This window comes from Mobula hypostoma, chromosome 6 (genome assembly GCF_963921235.1).
Source record: "Mobula hypostoma chromosome 6, sMobHyp1.1, whole genome shotgun sequence".
NCBI lineage: Eukaryota > Metazoa > Chordata > Chondrichthyes > Myliobatiformes > Myliobatidae > Mobula > Mobula hypostoma.
Genome location: NC_086102.1, coordinates 12421173 through 12436761, shown reverse-complemented (window position 1 = coordinate 12436761; position 15589 = coordinate 12421173). Strand labels below are relative to the sequence as shown.

Sequence of the window (15589 nt, the reverse complement as noted above, 5' to 3'; positions counted from 1 at the left end):
AACACATACTCAGTGTTGAAAGGGAAACACTACTCACTTTCCCTGGAATTCCTTACCTCCCTCAGTTCTCCTGTTTAATCCTTTTTTATAGTCTAATTCTGCTTCAAGATATTCTCATTGCTTGTCTTAATAACACTGACATGGCGGTCAAAAACACTTTATTCAGACCCATTTTGTTACAGAGGATTACAATAATTGTGCGTCATCTTATAAAGTCAGCATTCCATACATTGCCGAAAGCCTGCAAATGGTAGGTGCATCTGGCATTCATTTCAGCTCCTATCTAAAACTTGTGCTGATTTAAATTTCATTGCAAGCTTATTGCCTGCAATCCAGACTACTTCCAAATAGTGTTTGATTTTATTAGCTCCATTCACTGTGAATTTACATCAAAAGTTTTTTGTTTGGAACTTTATCAGAAGCTTTCCAAAAGCCCGTGGCCATTCTACACCCTATCAGAAACTTCAAAACATGTATGTGCCCCGGTCAAAAATGACAAGCAACTTTCCATTCTTATGAAGCAAATATTTCACACAAGGATGAATTCAAATTTGGTGTCTGCCTCAATAAAGACAAAAGTTCCCCTTTCAAGAGTATATATTCACAGGATGGATATAAGCTGCAGAAAGTTGTAAACTCAGTCAGCTCCATCATACCTCTCCAGCATCCAGGATGTCTTCAAGGAGCGATGCCTCAAAAAGGGGGCATCTATCATTAGGGACCACCATCACCCAGGACATGCCCTCTTCTCATTGCAGAGGTACAGGAGCCTGAAGGCATACATCTTCCCCTCTGCCATCAGATTTCCGAACGGACAATGAACCTATGAACACTATCTCATTACCTTTTTTTGCACTACTTGTTTAATAAGTAGTTTGTATTATGTATTGTACTGCCGCTGCATTATGACAAATTTCATAACATATGCTGGTGATATTAAACCTAGTTCTGATATTATCAAGACAGGAGTGTGAAGAGAAGCTGAGTCATCCAATTCGTGAGGGTAGTTTGAATGCAAGGTGCAGAGTAATTTTATCTCCTTGATCAATACACTTCCATCCTATGCTCGGAGAATTTACAGCTCTGCAGAGGCCACCGCACAACAGCAATGCTTCAGGCTAGGTTCAGCATTAAAAGCACAACAGTGGAGACTGCTGCTTGTGGTAAAATAAATAACCGGTGGCAGACACTGCAAATAACAAAAAGTCACCTCGTGACTTTAGTTGATGATCTGACCTCAAGCAAAACAGATCAGAGGAAGGCAGGGAGATGGCACACATATTTTGGAAGAAGTCGGATGAAGCTAATAAGCTTGCTGGTTGTATGTTCCATGAGAGAGTGGATCTATTATTACTTTTGCTTAAGTGCTTCCCTTTTCCAAACCATCAAACAAATATTTGATATCCAAACTGCCTGCTAGACCCACAATCTTCCACTACAAATGGAAGATTTGGATTTTAATAAACCTTTATAGTAATGAAGGATAAAATGGACTACATATTTCTTTGTTCTAATTTGAAAACTTGTATCAAAATGAATCTCAGGGTAGTACATGGTGGCATATAGACACTTTGATAATAAATTTACTTCAAACTTTAAAGAACACCAGTTGGATCTTTAAAAATATATGAATTGGTTTCTTTTTGAAAAGGAGGTCAATAAACTAGAATAGGATCCAAAATAGTGAGACTTTAATTAGCTATTGTTGGCAGAATTTCAGATGGTGACAAGTAGGCGTACAGGTACGAGCTAGATCAGCAGGTTGAGTGGTGGCATAGTAGCATAGTGGTTAGTGCAATGCTTTACAGAACTAGTGACCTGGGTTCAGTTCTCGCCACTGTTTGCGAGGAGTTTGTACGTTCTCCCTGTGACTGCATGGGTTTCCTCCGGGTGCTCTGGTTTCCTCCCATATTTCAAAGGAGGACCACTTGGGAGATTGTCGAGTGATGAGGGTAGGGTTGAATCAGGAGATGCTGGGTGGTGTGGCTTGAAGGGCCAGAAGGGCCTATTCCATGCTGTATTGCAATAAATAAAATAGTAACAACCTTGCACTCAACATCAGTAAGACCAAGTGATTGACTGAAAACTTCAGGAAGGTGAAGTTGACAGAACACACACCAGTCCTCATTGAGGGATCAGTAGTGGAAAAGATGAGCAGTTTCAAGTTCCTGGGTGTCAACGTCTCTGAGGATCTATCCTGGGTTCAACATATTGATGTAACTACAAAGAAGGTAAGACAGCAGCTGTTATTCATTAGGAGTTTGAGTAGTCTTGGTATGTCACTAAAGACTCGCACATTTCTACAGATGTACCGTGGACAGCATTCTAACTGGTTGCATCGCCGTCTGGTATGGGGTGGTGGGGGAGCTGCACAGGACTGGAAAAAGCTGCAGGATGTGGTAAGCTCCATCATGGGCACTAGCCTCTGCAGCATCGAGGACACCTTCAAAAGGTGATGCTTCAAAAAGGTGGCATCGTCATTAAGGACACCCATCACCCAGAATATGCCCTCTTCTCATTACTACCATCGAGGAGGTACGTAGGTACTGGATCCTAAAGACACAAAAGTATTTCAAGAACAGCTTCTTCCCCTCTGCCATCAAATATCTGAATGGATGGTGAAAACGTGAACACTACCTAATTATTTTTTCCCTCTCTTTTTGCACTACTTTTTAAATTTTTTATATATATATATCTTATTGTAATGTTTTTTCAATTATGTATTACAATGCACTGCTGCTACAAAATAACAAATTTCACGACATATGCCAGTGACATTAAACCTGATTTCAATTCTAGTTAATGTTTCATAAACCCGACCCCTTAGGAGGCTGATTTTTTCCTGACATCATATTCCCAAATTAATTTGAATGCTGCTCTCTGGGCCTTTGAAGCTGCAAAGTGAAGCTGTAATGGAGACAAATCATTGTCTCAGGTCAGTTATAAACTTGAACTTCAGCCAAAAATTTGAGAGGGATGGAGATTAAACACATCTATTGTTTGGAATAATTTGCCTGCAGAACCTCCTTTCCTTCGAGAAATAGAAAAAAAGGAAACAAAATTTCACCTCAGAGAGAAAAACTTCGTGCAGTGAACCCTGAGGCAAAATTGTAGCATACCATTTGAATTACAAAGTTAATAACTGGGCTCAGCGATAACATTACTACAGCTTATTCAATAACACTAGAAAGGTCACTCCAAAAGCAATATGCAGTTGTGACTTTTCTAAAAGTCCTTCAGCTCTCTCGCACCTACCCCCCAACCCCCATACCAAAACAAATTTAGTCTGGTGCTTTCCCTCGACATCAGAAAACCAGAGGCTAACAGGCAGATCTAAAACAGCAAACTGGGAGATCTACTGGCCTCATTTTAGAATGTTTAGGTTTAGAGGCACATTCCTGCTGTGCATGAGTGCACTCTGTTGCAACAGCTACATTCAGTAAAATAGCAAAGTCTGTTATTTGCTGATCATAATCCTATTAACCGTAACTTGTACTGTCGAGGTATGATCAACGGGAACATATTGTGTACCTTCTCTTTTATGCTTCCATCAACCATGGTGTCAAAGACAACCTGACGTTCAAAGTAAATTTTATTATCAAAGTACATATATGTCACCATATACAACCCTGAGATTCATTTTCTTGTGAGCATACCCAATAAATCTATAGAATAGTAACTATAACAGAAATTAATGAATGATCACCAAACTAGGGCCTTCAACCAGAGTGCAGAAGCCAACCAATTGTGCAAATGCACGAAGAAGAAACAATAGTACATTAAAAAAGCAATAAATATTGAGAACATGAGATGAAGAGTTCTTGAAAGTGAGTCTATTGGTTGTGGGAATATTTCAATGATGGGGTGCGTGAAGTTGAGTGTAGTTATCCCCTTTGGGATGGTTGAGGGGTAGTAACTGTTTCAGAACCTGGTGGTGCTCTTGTACCTTCTTCCTGATGGCAGCAACCATCATATTTGGCATTGGGTTGGTTTTGTGAGCTCTACAGCATGAACATTAACACTTAATTGACGGTGGGGCATGCATGCAAGAGCTTCTCAACATATAGATTCATTCCCACACTCGTATAAGGCGGCTAGGACACAGAGGACAGATCGAATGACATTCTCAAAGATGCTTTGAAGAGCCACAGCATCCTCAAGGAACCATGCAACTCCGTGGCAAATGGCTGCTTAAAATGGAGAACAAACATTGCTCTGCGATTAAGAAATTGAAGAACACGTGTCAGAAATAGAGAAAAGTTTGCTTTATATGTCACATATACATTGAAACATATTGTGAAATGCATTGTTTTGCATCGACAACCTACACAGTCCAAGGACATGCTGGAGGCAGACTGCAAGTGTTGTCACACCTCTGACATAGCACACCTGCAACTCATCAACCCTAATTGTATGTCTTGGGAATGTGGGAGGGAACCAGAGCAACTGGAGGAGTGCATAGTCCTCACAGGCAGTGGCGGCGGGAATCAAAACCCCTGTTGGTGATTGCTGGTGTGGTAAAGCAATTGCACTAATCCCCAATGTCATCATGAATGCAGAAGTAAATGGTGGAGGGAGAGAGTCAAGCATCCATCTCCACACACTGGCTTCATCAGACTGAGCAGCATCAGACTGAGGGGACGTGACACATATAGACATCAGACTGAGCAGCATCAGACTGAGGGGACGTGACACATATAGGCATCAGACTGGGTGGGCGTGACATATCAGACTGAGGGGACGTGACATATCAGACTGAGGGGGAGTGACATATCAGACTGAGGGGGAGTGACATATCAGACTGAGTGGGCGTGACACATATAGGCATCAGACTGAGGGGACGTGACACATATAGACATCCGACTGAGTGGGCATGACATACATAAGCATCAGACTGGAAAAAAAACCCTGTGTAAAGAGTCTTGTTTAAGTCAAGAGTAATTTTTATGGCGATTTAAAATCACGAAGCAGACATGCAGTAAAACCCATGCATTAAATACTTAAATATTGAGGTTTGTTTGCATTTCGAGACGTGACTAAAACTGCTGGGCTGCATTTCTCTTCATGTTCCATTCTTGTTTTGCAGATTGGCTGTTTGTCTAAACTGTTGGGTGTGGTTTTCCATTGTTCCTATTGTGTTTCTTGGATTTACTGCATATGCCCACAAGAAAATGAATCTTAGGGTTGTACTTGGAGACATATGTACTTTGATAATAAATTTACTTTGAACATTGAACTGTTGCCAAAAATACAGAATAAGCTATGAACAACGTCAGGGACTAAGCAGCAACCATTTGGTGTGGTAAAAGTAGTAGATAAAATTGAGTAGGGGTAGGTTTTCTTCCTTGAAGACTTTTGAAAATACAACAATCACTTTTTTTTGAAAAAGAGGCCAATAAACTAGAATAAAATCAAAATGATTAATCAGTATCACAACCATTGTTGAAGGGATAGAATACAGTTCAGTTGTTAAGTGCTGTTGCTTGTCAGCTCCAGGGACCTGGAAAAGCACAGCAAATTTTGATTTAATAGAGATACAGTGCAGAATAGACCCTTCCAGCCCTTTGAGTGACACTGCCCAGCAACCCCCGGTTTAACCCTAGCCTAATCACAAGAGGACAACTTACAGTGAGGTAGGATCTTACAGGCCAATTTCACTGCTAAATTTGGATCAGAAAATTTTGGCTAAAACGCTGGCGAGATGACTCAAATTGGTACACTCAGATTAAACTGGGTTTATCCCTAAAAGGAATTCTTTCCATAACATTAGGCACCTTCTTAATATAATGCATTCCCCAAGACATCCTAAGGAAGACCTTATAATATTAAGTTTAGATGCTGAGAAAGCATTCGCAATAGTGCTAGTTTTTCTCTAAGCCAGCCAAGATACTTCTTTTCTCTGAACCACAGAATGGAAGATCAACAACTTTGAGTTTAGTATTATTAAAACCACTATGGAAAATGGAGCGACACACACAAAATGCTCGAGGAACTCAGCAGACCTGGCAGCATCTACGAAAAGAGTACAGTTGACGTTTCGGGCTGAAACCCAAAATGGATACTAGCACCAGAATCATTAAGTGGACAAGAATCATTAAGTGGACAAAAATCAGAATCAGGTTTATTATCGCCAGCATGTGACGTGAAATTTGTTAACTTAGCAGCAGCAGTTCAATGCAATACATAATCTAGCAGAGAGAAAAAAATAAATAAAATAAAACAGAATAATAAATAAACAAGTAAATCAATTACATATATTGAATAATTATTAAAAAATGTGCAAAAACAGAAATACTGTATATTAAAAAAGTGAGGTAGTGTCCAAAGCTTCAAAGCCAATTTAGGAATCGGATGGCAGAGGGGAAGAGCCGTTCCTGAGTCGCTGAGTGTGTGCCTTCAGGCTTCTGTATCTCATACCTGATGGTAACAGTGAGAAAAGGCATGCCCTGGGTGCTGGAGGTCTTTTCTTTCTTTCTTTCTTTCTTTTTAAATCTTTTTATTGAGTAAGTATACAAAAAAGGTAAGCCATATAAACATTAATACAATGTTAAAGTATAATAAAATTCCAAAAGATAACAATACCAAAAAGAAAATACTACAAACAATGTAATTTAAGCATAAGAAACCAAGATAACATAATAGTATACTAGATTTTATATATATCAATGGAAAAAAAAGAAGAAAAAAAAACCCCAAAAAAAAAACCCACCGTGCAACTAACTAAAAGCAAAGCAAAGCAATGGGCTAACTTGAAACCAAACAGAGTTAAACTTAAAATCACGTCCTCAATCCCGACCTCCATTAAAACAGTGAAGAAAAAACAAGAAGGGTAAATATTACATTAAATGAAAATATCGAATAAAAGGTCCCCGAGGTCTTTATATAACTTTAAAGATTCCCAGAGAAATGCATTTTTGATTCAGCCAATTTTCCTCATTTGAAATAAACTCTGCATTTCCTGCAATTAAATGCGTATTCTATCACTTTGTGGCTGTTTAGTATCCATTGTGAATGGAATTGCCTAGAAAGATAATGTCAGTAGTTGAAATTATATCAAATAGGGAATTTAAAATACTGCAGGCATTCCTATGGCACAAGTAGCTATGAAGGCTGCTAGGCAACTAGAAAGGTTATGGGATTCTTTAAGGTCAATCTCTAAGGGAGTTTAGAAGTGGTTAAAGATTAACTGTGATTTAATATGGATTAACTGCAACTGTTCAGGTAAATGTTTTTGTCCTATGTGAGCGTAGTCTCAATTTTTTTTTAATGCATGCATTTTAAATCAAAGTTCAAAGTAAATTGATTATGAAAGCACACATACCTGTATGAGGTCACACCCTACGTTGAGATTCATTTTCTTGCAGGCATTTACAGGGAAAAAAAGGAATACCGTAGAATTTATAGGGTGGCACGGTAGCACAACACATTACAGCATGAGCTGTCTGTAAGATCATCTTTCAATTCTCCCTGTGTTTGCTTTGAATGGGTTCAATGCTGTTTTCTCTGCTTTGCGGCTGCCAATATCTACCTCAGGGTTGCACACTGTATTCATACTTTGATAATAGATGTACTTTGAGCTTTTGACCACGTGGGTTTCCTCAGGGTGTTCTGGTCTCCTCCCACATTCCAAGAGACGCACAGCTAGGGCTAGTGAGTTGTGGGCATGCTAATATTGGCAGCGGAATCAATGTGACACTTACAGACTGCTCGGTATAATCCTCGCTGGTTTCATGTGATGCAAATGACACATTTCACTGTGTTTCAACGTACATGCAACTACAGCTAAGGAAAAACTGTACATGAACAGAAACTGTCAAAAGGCAAGTGAAAATAAAATAAATACTGAGAACATGAATTGGAAAGAATTCTTTAAAGTGCCCCATTAATTATAGCAGAGGATTGTGGAACAGTGATATCACATTTGCAAAGTGTGCAGGTTTGCAATCAATGATGTAATCAGTACACAAACAGGGAAAGGTGGAGTAGACCGTGACTGATCTCAGATTCATAAGAGACAGCTGTGTGGGGGAGGCTGGGACACTACAGCTAGGCAGGATCTAGGCACAAATGAAAGCTGAGTGGAAGTGGTAGACAACAGAGAAGAGAAGCACTGGGGGAGGTGTGCAGATTAATAAAACTAAGCATGGATGTGGCTATATTTCCTTGGGAGCTTGAGGAGATTTGGTACGGCAATTTTCTACAGATGCACCATGGAGAGCATTCTGTCTGGTATGGGGGCGGGGCGGGGGGGCTACTGCACAGGATCACAGTAAGCTGCAGAGAGTTGAAAGATTACTCAGCATCATCATGGATACCAGCCTCCATAGTATCCAAGACATCTTCAAGGACCAGTGCCTCAGCAAAGTGGCGTCCATCATTACCCAGGACATGCTCTCTTCTCAATGTTACCATCAGGGAGGAGGTGGTATGGGAGCCTAAAGGCACACATTTAATGATTCAGGAACGGCTTCTTCCCCTTTGCCATCTGATTTCTGAATGGACATTGAACCGATGAACACTACCTCAATACTTTTTAATTCCTTTTTTTGCACTATTATTTAGCTATTTTATATATTTTTTTACTATAATTCACAGTTTATTCTCTCTATTATCATGCATTGCAATGTACTGCTGCCACAAAGTGAATAAATTTCCCGACATGCGCCTGATTAAACCTGATTCTGAACCCAAGTGCAACCTGGAATGCTATAGGTGAGGGCTGCACAATGAGAAACCAGGCAAGTATTAGCAAAAACCAAGATTTCCTGTGGGACTGAAAAGCAGCAAAGGTGACGTGCTGAATGGCGCAGTCCAATTTAGAGCCTCTCAAATTTTTGAGGGCCAGCTTAATCTCTTAATATTAATAACTTCTAAGGAAAATTTAACTTGAGCTTATTGGAGTGCCTCAACACACGAGCAAAGAGATCAAGTCAAAAGGGAACTTGTACAATTGAGCCAAGGCTCCAACAAGCACACAGCTGCCTGGATTAGAGGGCACACGCTGTGAGAGTTTGAACAAACTTGGGTTCTGTTCTTTAGAGCTGCACAGGCTGAGGAGGAATCTGAAGGGGTTTTAAAGGCATCCGTTAGTCTTGCGAGACCATGGATCTGCGCCTGGAAAGTCTTCACTCTCCAGAGCGCAGGTCTGGGCAAGGTTGTATGGAAGACTGGCAGTTGCCCATGCTGCAAGTCTCCCCCCTCCACGACACCAATGTTGTCCAAGGGAACATACAGCTTGGCACCAGTGTCGTCGCAGAGCAATGTGTGATTAAGTGCCTTGCTCAAGGACACGACACGTTCCCTCGGCTGGGGCTCGAACTCACGACCTTCAGATCGCTAGTCCAATGCCTTAACCACTTGGCCATGTGCCCACGAAGGGGTTTACAAGATTATGAAAAGGCATAAAAAGAGTAGACAGACTGTATCTTATTCCCAGGGTTGAAATGTCTAATACCAAAGGACATGCATTTAGAATGGTGGTTGGGGGGAGGGGGGGCAAGTTCAAAGGAGATGTGAGGGCAAGTTTTGTTTTAGACAGAGGGTAGTGGGTGCTTGGAATAAACTGCCTGGGATGGAGATAGAGGCAGATACATTCGGGATGTTTAGATAGGCACATGGATGTGAGGGAAATTATAGAATATAGACATTATGTAGGCAGAGAGATTAGTTTAGTTGGCCAATTGATTACTAATTTAATTGGGTCGGCACAACATTGTGGGCCAAAGGACCTGTTACTGAGCTCTACTGTTCTATGTTCTATAATGGAAATGACTGAGTATCCTTGATTTCCGCACATTAACGTTTTGATATCAGACCTCTTTCTGAAATTGAGTCATCTACTGACTCTTCAGGTCAAGGTCAGTTAGCTACATCTACGTACAATATGCATGTAGATCAACCAGTTTAGCTGGGTCATATTCTGCCCTTGAATGGACAGATTACCATATTCACTCACAACACTGCCTAAAGAATCAAGTTAATTAGACTTCAATGTTATTGGCAAAGCAGAATCACTTTATAGCCAATATGTGAAACATACCAGAATTGATTGTGGTTCGGTGCCAAACAGAAAACACAGAAACTCCTACAAAATGTAGTGGATATGGCCCAGTCTATCACGGGTCAAACCCTCCCCACCATTGAGCACATCTACATGGAGAGTTGTTGCAGAAAAGCAGCATCCATCATCAGGCACTCCCACCACCCAGGTTGTGCCCTCTTCTCGCTACTGTCATCAGTAAGGTGGTACAGGAGCCTCAGGACTTACACCACCAGCTTCAGAAACAGTTATTACCCTCAATCATCAGGCTCTTGAACCAGAGAGGATAACTTCAATCGTCCCAAGATTGAAATGTTCACACAACCTATGGACTCACTTTCGAAGACTCTTCATCTCATGTTCTAATTTTTTTCCTTTTGTATTTGAAAAGTTTTTTGCCTTTTGCACACTGGTTGGGTGCAGACTTTCATTGATTCTATTATGGTTATTAGATTTATCGAGCATGCCAGCAAGAAAACAAATCTCAGGGTCCACACACATAAGAGTTGCTGGTGAACGCAGCAGGCCAGGCAGCATCTCTAGGAAGAGGTGCAGTCGACTTTTCAGGCAGAGACCCTTCACCAGCAACTTTTATGTGTGTGGCTTGAATTTCCAGCATCTGCAGAGTTCCTGTTGTTTGCGTTTTTAAATCTCAGGGTCCTATATTATCAAAGTACATATATTTACTTTGAACTTCACAAACAACAAAAGCTATCAACAATTTATGAGACAATCACGTATATAGCCATCAGCAATCAACAATTAGCACAAATGTCAATTATCAAACTTAAATAAATGTGAACATGTGAACAGACTCAATAATTATCAACAGAACCAGGAGAGCAGGAAAGACCATGTAACGGATGTTGTGCAGGGACAGTGAGGGTACTACACCTGAGTGAGTTCTGTTGAGAAGCTGGATAGTTACAGGAAAGAAGTTTCAGAGATGACGTGTAGTCTTGGTGAAGATGGACTTGCAGCATCTCCCTGATGACAATTTGATGAATAGGTGACTGCTCTCAGACAGCATGCTTTTAATCTAGCAAAAAAAATGTTGCGCTACTTTCGGGAAAATAAAAATAGGTGGCCCATTTTCCGAGTAACATTATGTTCAAGTGGTTGGGGTACTAGAGCAGGGATATGGAACAAGCACACTAATGTAAGCGCAGAAGCACAAGTCTCTAAATGTGCCAATGTCCATATTGCACACTGGATGTTTTTTGTTTATCATACCTTTTTTTGTAAACTTCAGAAACTGTGGCATGTGAAAAATCCCAAGAGATCAGTAGTTTCTGAAATACCCAAAGCACCCCGTCTGGCACCAACAATCATTCCACAGTCAAAGTCACTTAAATCACATTTCGTTACCGTTCTGCTGCTGGTTTTGAACAGTAACTGAACCTCTTGATATGGTCTGCATGAGTTGTTGCCACATGACTGGCTGATTAGATATTTCCATTAACAGGGTGTACAGGAGGTACCTAATAAAGTGGCTACCGAGTGTAGGGCCCAATTCTGGCATAAAACAGCCACTGTGGTTTTACAGTAGGTATGTAACCCAAGCCAGACAAAGGAGCCAAAGTAGAATGTGTGAGCTGCCATGGTAACTGAAATTCTGATGTTACCCTGTTTTGCATTACTGAAATTATCAGAATCTCTGATGTTTTCACCTTAATTTATCTCAACAAGATTATCATGTCTAATTAAACACAACTCAAAACAATTAAAATTCCCCATAGCAACTCACACAAGGAATAGAGAAAGAATTCTCAAAAGAAAAGTTTAATTAACAAGGAAATCAAGAAACACGGAGAAGTCAAGGACTTGAATGTCTCATTTACAAACAGAGCAATGTTTGAAGGGCTTCTTTGTTTGTTTTCAGGAGAATAGCTTGGGGCAGGAATCTGCTACTCTAACTAAAATACATAGCAACCCTTCCGATGAAACACTTGATAGTGAAAAGAGAGGGCTGACATGGCGGAAAGATCATAGAAATATAGTGAATAAATCAAACCAAGCAAGATTTTTTTGGGGGAAAAAGCAGATAGGTGCCAAGGGACTTCTTTTCAGATAGAGAGCTAAATTAGCATTTTAGACTAATATCATTAGAACTATTCCATCATAGGCAAAGCCCTCCCCATCACTGAGTACAAGGAGTAAACACATCCGTTAGTCTTGCGAGACCATGGAAAGTCTTCACTCTCCAGGGTGCAGGCCTAGGCAAGGTTGTATGGAAGACCGGCAGTTGCCCATGCTGCAAGTCTCCCTTCTCCACGACACCAATGTTGTCCAAGGGAAGGGCATTAGGACCCATACAGCTTGGCACCAGTGTCACCGCAGAGCAATGTGTGGTTAAGTGCTTTGCTCAAGGACACAACACGCTGCCTCGGCTGGGGCTCAAACTCACGACCTTCAGATCGCTAGTCAAATGCCTTAACCACTTAGCCACGTGCCCACACAGTACAAGGAGTGATGCCACAAGACAGCAGCATCCATTAGCGAGGACCCCCCCCATCCAGGCCATGCTCTTTTCTATCTGCTGCCATCAGGAAGGAGGTGCAGGAACCTTGGGTCTCACACCACCTGGTTCAGGAAAAGTTATTAACCCTTAACTATCACACTCCTGGCCCAGCGTGGATAACTTTCCTTACCTCAACACTGAACTGATTCCACAACTTATAGCCTCACTCAAAGACACTATAACTCATGTTCTCAATAGTATGTATGTACATATGTATGTATTTTTAAATATTTGTACAGTTTGTCTTCTTTTGAACACTAGTTGTTTGTCAGTCTTTGTGTGTATTTTTCATTGATTCTATTGTGTTTCTTTGTTCTACTGTGAATGCCTGCAGGAAAAATGAATCTCAGGGTTGTATATAGAGACATATATGTACTCTGATAATAAATTTACTTTGAACTTCATATCAAGTAAGAAAATATTAGATTTGTCAAATGAAATGACACTATAAATGCTAACGTTGTAGTATGGAAAATCTAAGAAATACTGTCTTGTACCTAGTTTTATGACACGGAATGAATTATTAATCAGATAGCTTTCGAACAAAAGGAAATGCATGTGTGGATTTCAGAGAGAGGATTAATAGTCAATTCATTTAATGTTTTGGCTCCAGTTGTGCTTCTAAGTAATGAGATACCAAGCAGTGACGGGAGTCTTCTGAGTACAAGAGACCCGGATACTGTCATAAATTTAAAGACTAAATACGTAAATTCAGCTTAAAATACTTTGGCCCACAGTACTTGTGGAGATGGAATATACCTGTACACACACAGATATAAACGGCTTTCTATTTCTTCTCCTTTTGTTTCTATTCAAGGTGGCTTTCCCTGATTGACAATTCCTAGTGTTCCCAGACATTAGTTAGATTCTTTAAAGAAACATTCCTCTTCACTTTGAATCTTTTCTTATGGAGTGAAAGTGAAAGCATATTTGGATGGGAATAGTGGGATGTTTACACTGTGATAACGCGTTTATATTTTGCTAAATTATAATGTCATTGAATTCATTTACCCAATTATAAATTCCAGTACCTAATTAACATCCACACAGGGAATATCCCTATTGACTTTGGCGTGAGGTGGTACAGTGCTTTGCAACATTTTAGATATATTCTTGCAAATTATTCACATAAATTTCTTACTCTTTCCCATATGCAGTGGTGGCCCAATTTCAAAAATTAATAAGGCTGGTTGATTTGACAGCTACATGATCTCAGAATCTAATGAATTATCTATATACCCACTGCCCTACATGTGTAAACATTTGAATAGAAGACTTCTGTTGGCACGTAAGCATTAAGTGCACTTAGAAGATTAGTTCTTGATGTTAACTGCTCCACTGGTCAGTCTTAATGAGCCATCAACACACATTACACAAGAGATTGTGCAGATGCTGGAAATCCTGAGCAACACACACAAAATGGTGGAGGAACTCAGCAGGTCAGGCAGCATCTACGGGGGAGGGGGAAGAGGAGGAGAACAAGACGCATGAGTCAGGGAATGAGAGGATACGGGGAGAAACCGGGAGATTGGGGCCGAGAGGGAAATGGATCAGCCATGATGAAATAGCAGAGGGGACTGGACGGGCCATAGCCTAGTTCAGCTCCTATATCTTATGGCAGGTGATAGGTGAAACCAGGTGAGGGGGAACAACTTGCCAAGCACAGAAATGAAATGTCACAAAAGCAAAAGTAATCCTGAGCAAATGGCCACATACGCAACAATCATTGATTAAGAAGTAATATTGGTTGGGTATTCTCAGAAGGTTTGTGTGTGATCTCTTTGGGGAATACAGAATAAGGAAAACATATTGGCCATGTGTAAAGTTTACTAACAGCCTGAGGGGCAATAGTTTTCTTAAGTACAGCAGGAGGTGGTAGATATATGGAATCAGCTGCCAGAGGAAATGGCTGAGGCAGGTAGATTAGAAGAATGTAAATACATGGACAGATATATGGAAAACAAGAGTTTAGAGGGATATGGGCAGAGTGCTGGCAAATAGGACTAGCCTGAGTTTGCATCTTGGTCAACACAGACTACTATGGGCTTTTGTCTGCGCTGGTGAAACTCTATGCCTATGTTGATAAAAATGTAGCATACACTTGCTTGTGTTTCTATAACTCTTGAAGTTTATAAGTATTAATTGTTTGCCTTGTATAAAATGAGCAAGCTGCACAAATGCTTTCCACTATTTAAACAGACAGGTCACCTTCTGGCAACAACTTATTTCAGGCACGGAGTCACACAGCACTGGAGCAGGCTGTTTGGCCTAACGTTACCATGCTGACCACCAAGTATCCATCTACTGAGTGGAACAACCATTAGTCATGGATTACACACATTGAATCGGGCAGACAGAAAATCCAACATGAATCCTCAAAGCCAGAAGTTTCAGCTTGGAGCTTAGAAAAGATAAGATTATGATATTTCAAAAAGAAGGAGCACATATTTGAATGGACTATGACTGGTTCCTTAAGGTTGTCATAGCCAGGGATGGGAGTGGGGTTAAGTTCCCACTACCTATTAGAAATTGGGATATCCGTTATCCCAATGGCGGTGTCTCAAATAGCCTCTGACAAACAACCCAGCTCGCGGCCTTCACGGGTGGCTTAGCTATTAAGCCTGGTGGAACCATTTCTACTGACAGCAGAAGGAGCAAAGATGAGTTACTGACGCTGGTCATTTTCTTTGAGCAACATGACCAAGAGAAGTGTATAAAGACTAATTACTGTGCTCAAATTGTCAGGGTAATGGAAACCCATCAAACACATATGCCTGCACTCAAGTGTAGAAAGTGTGATTTCCTGAAAGAAGCACCAAGGTCCTTTTCGATCATAATTTTCAAATTTCCTTCCTTTGGAATAAGTTCACACTCACCTGTAATTGAATGGGGCTAAAGAGATAGAAGTTAGTCTCTGTCACAGAACACACTCAAAATGAAATGCTCATAAAAGTCATCGGGCTGAAGTTTGCATCAACAGGTCAAAGAGTAACGATTCGCTTTATTGTCACATGTACATTGAAACCAGA

At 40.5% G+C, this 15589-nt stretch overlaps 1 protein-coding gene across 4 annotated transcripts in view; it reads right to left on the bottom strand.

Moving 5' to 3' along the window:
• appa (amyloid beta (A4) precursor protein a) overlaps nucleotides 1–15589 on the bottom strand; it is a 220898-nt gene that overhangs the window by 48185 nt on the left and 157124 nt on the right. The gene's annotated exons all lie outside the window — the stretch shown is intronic.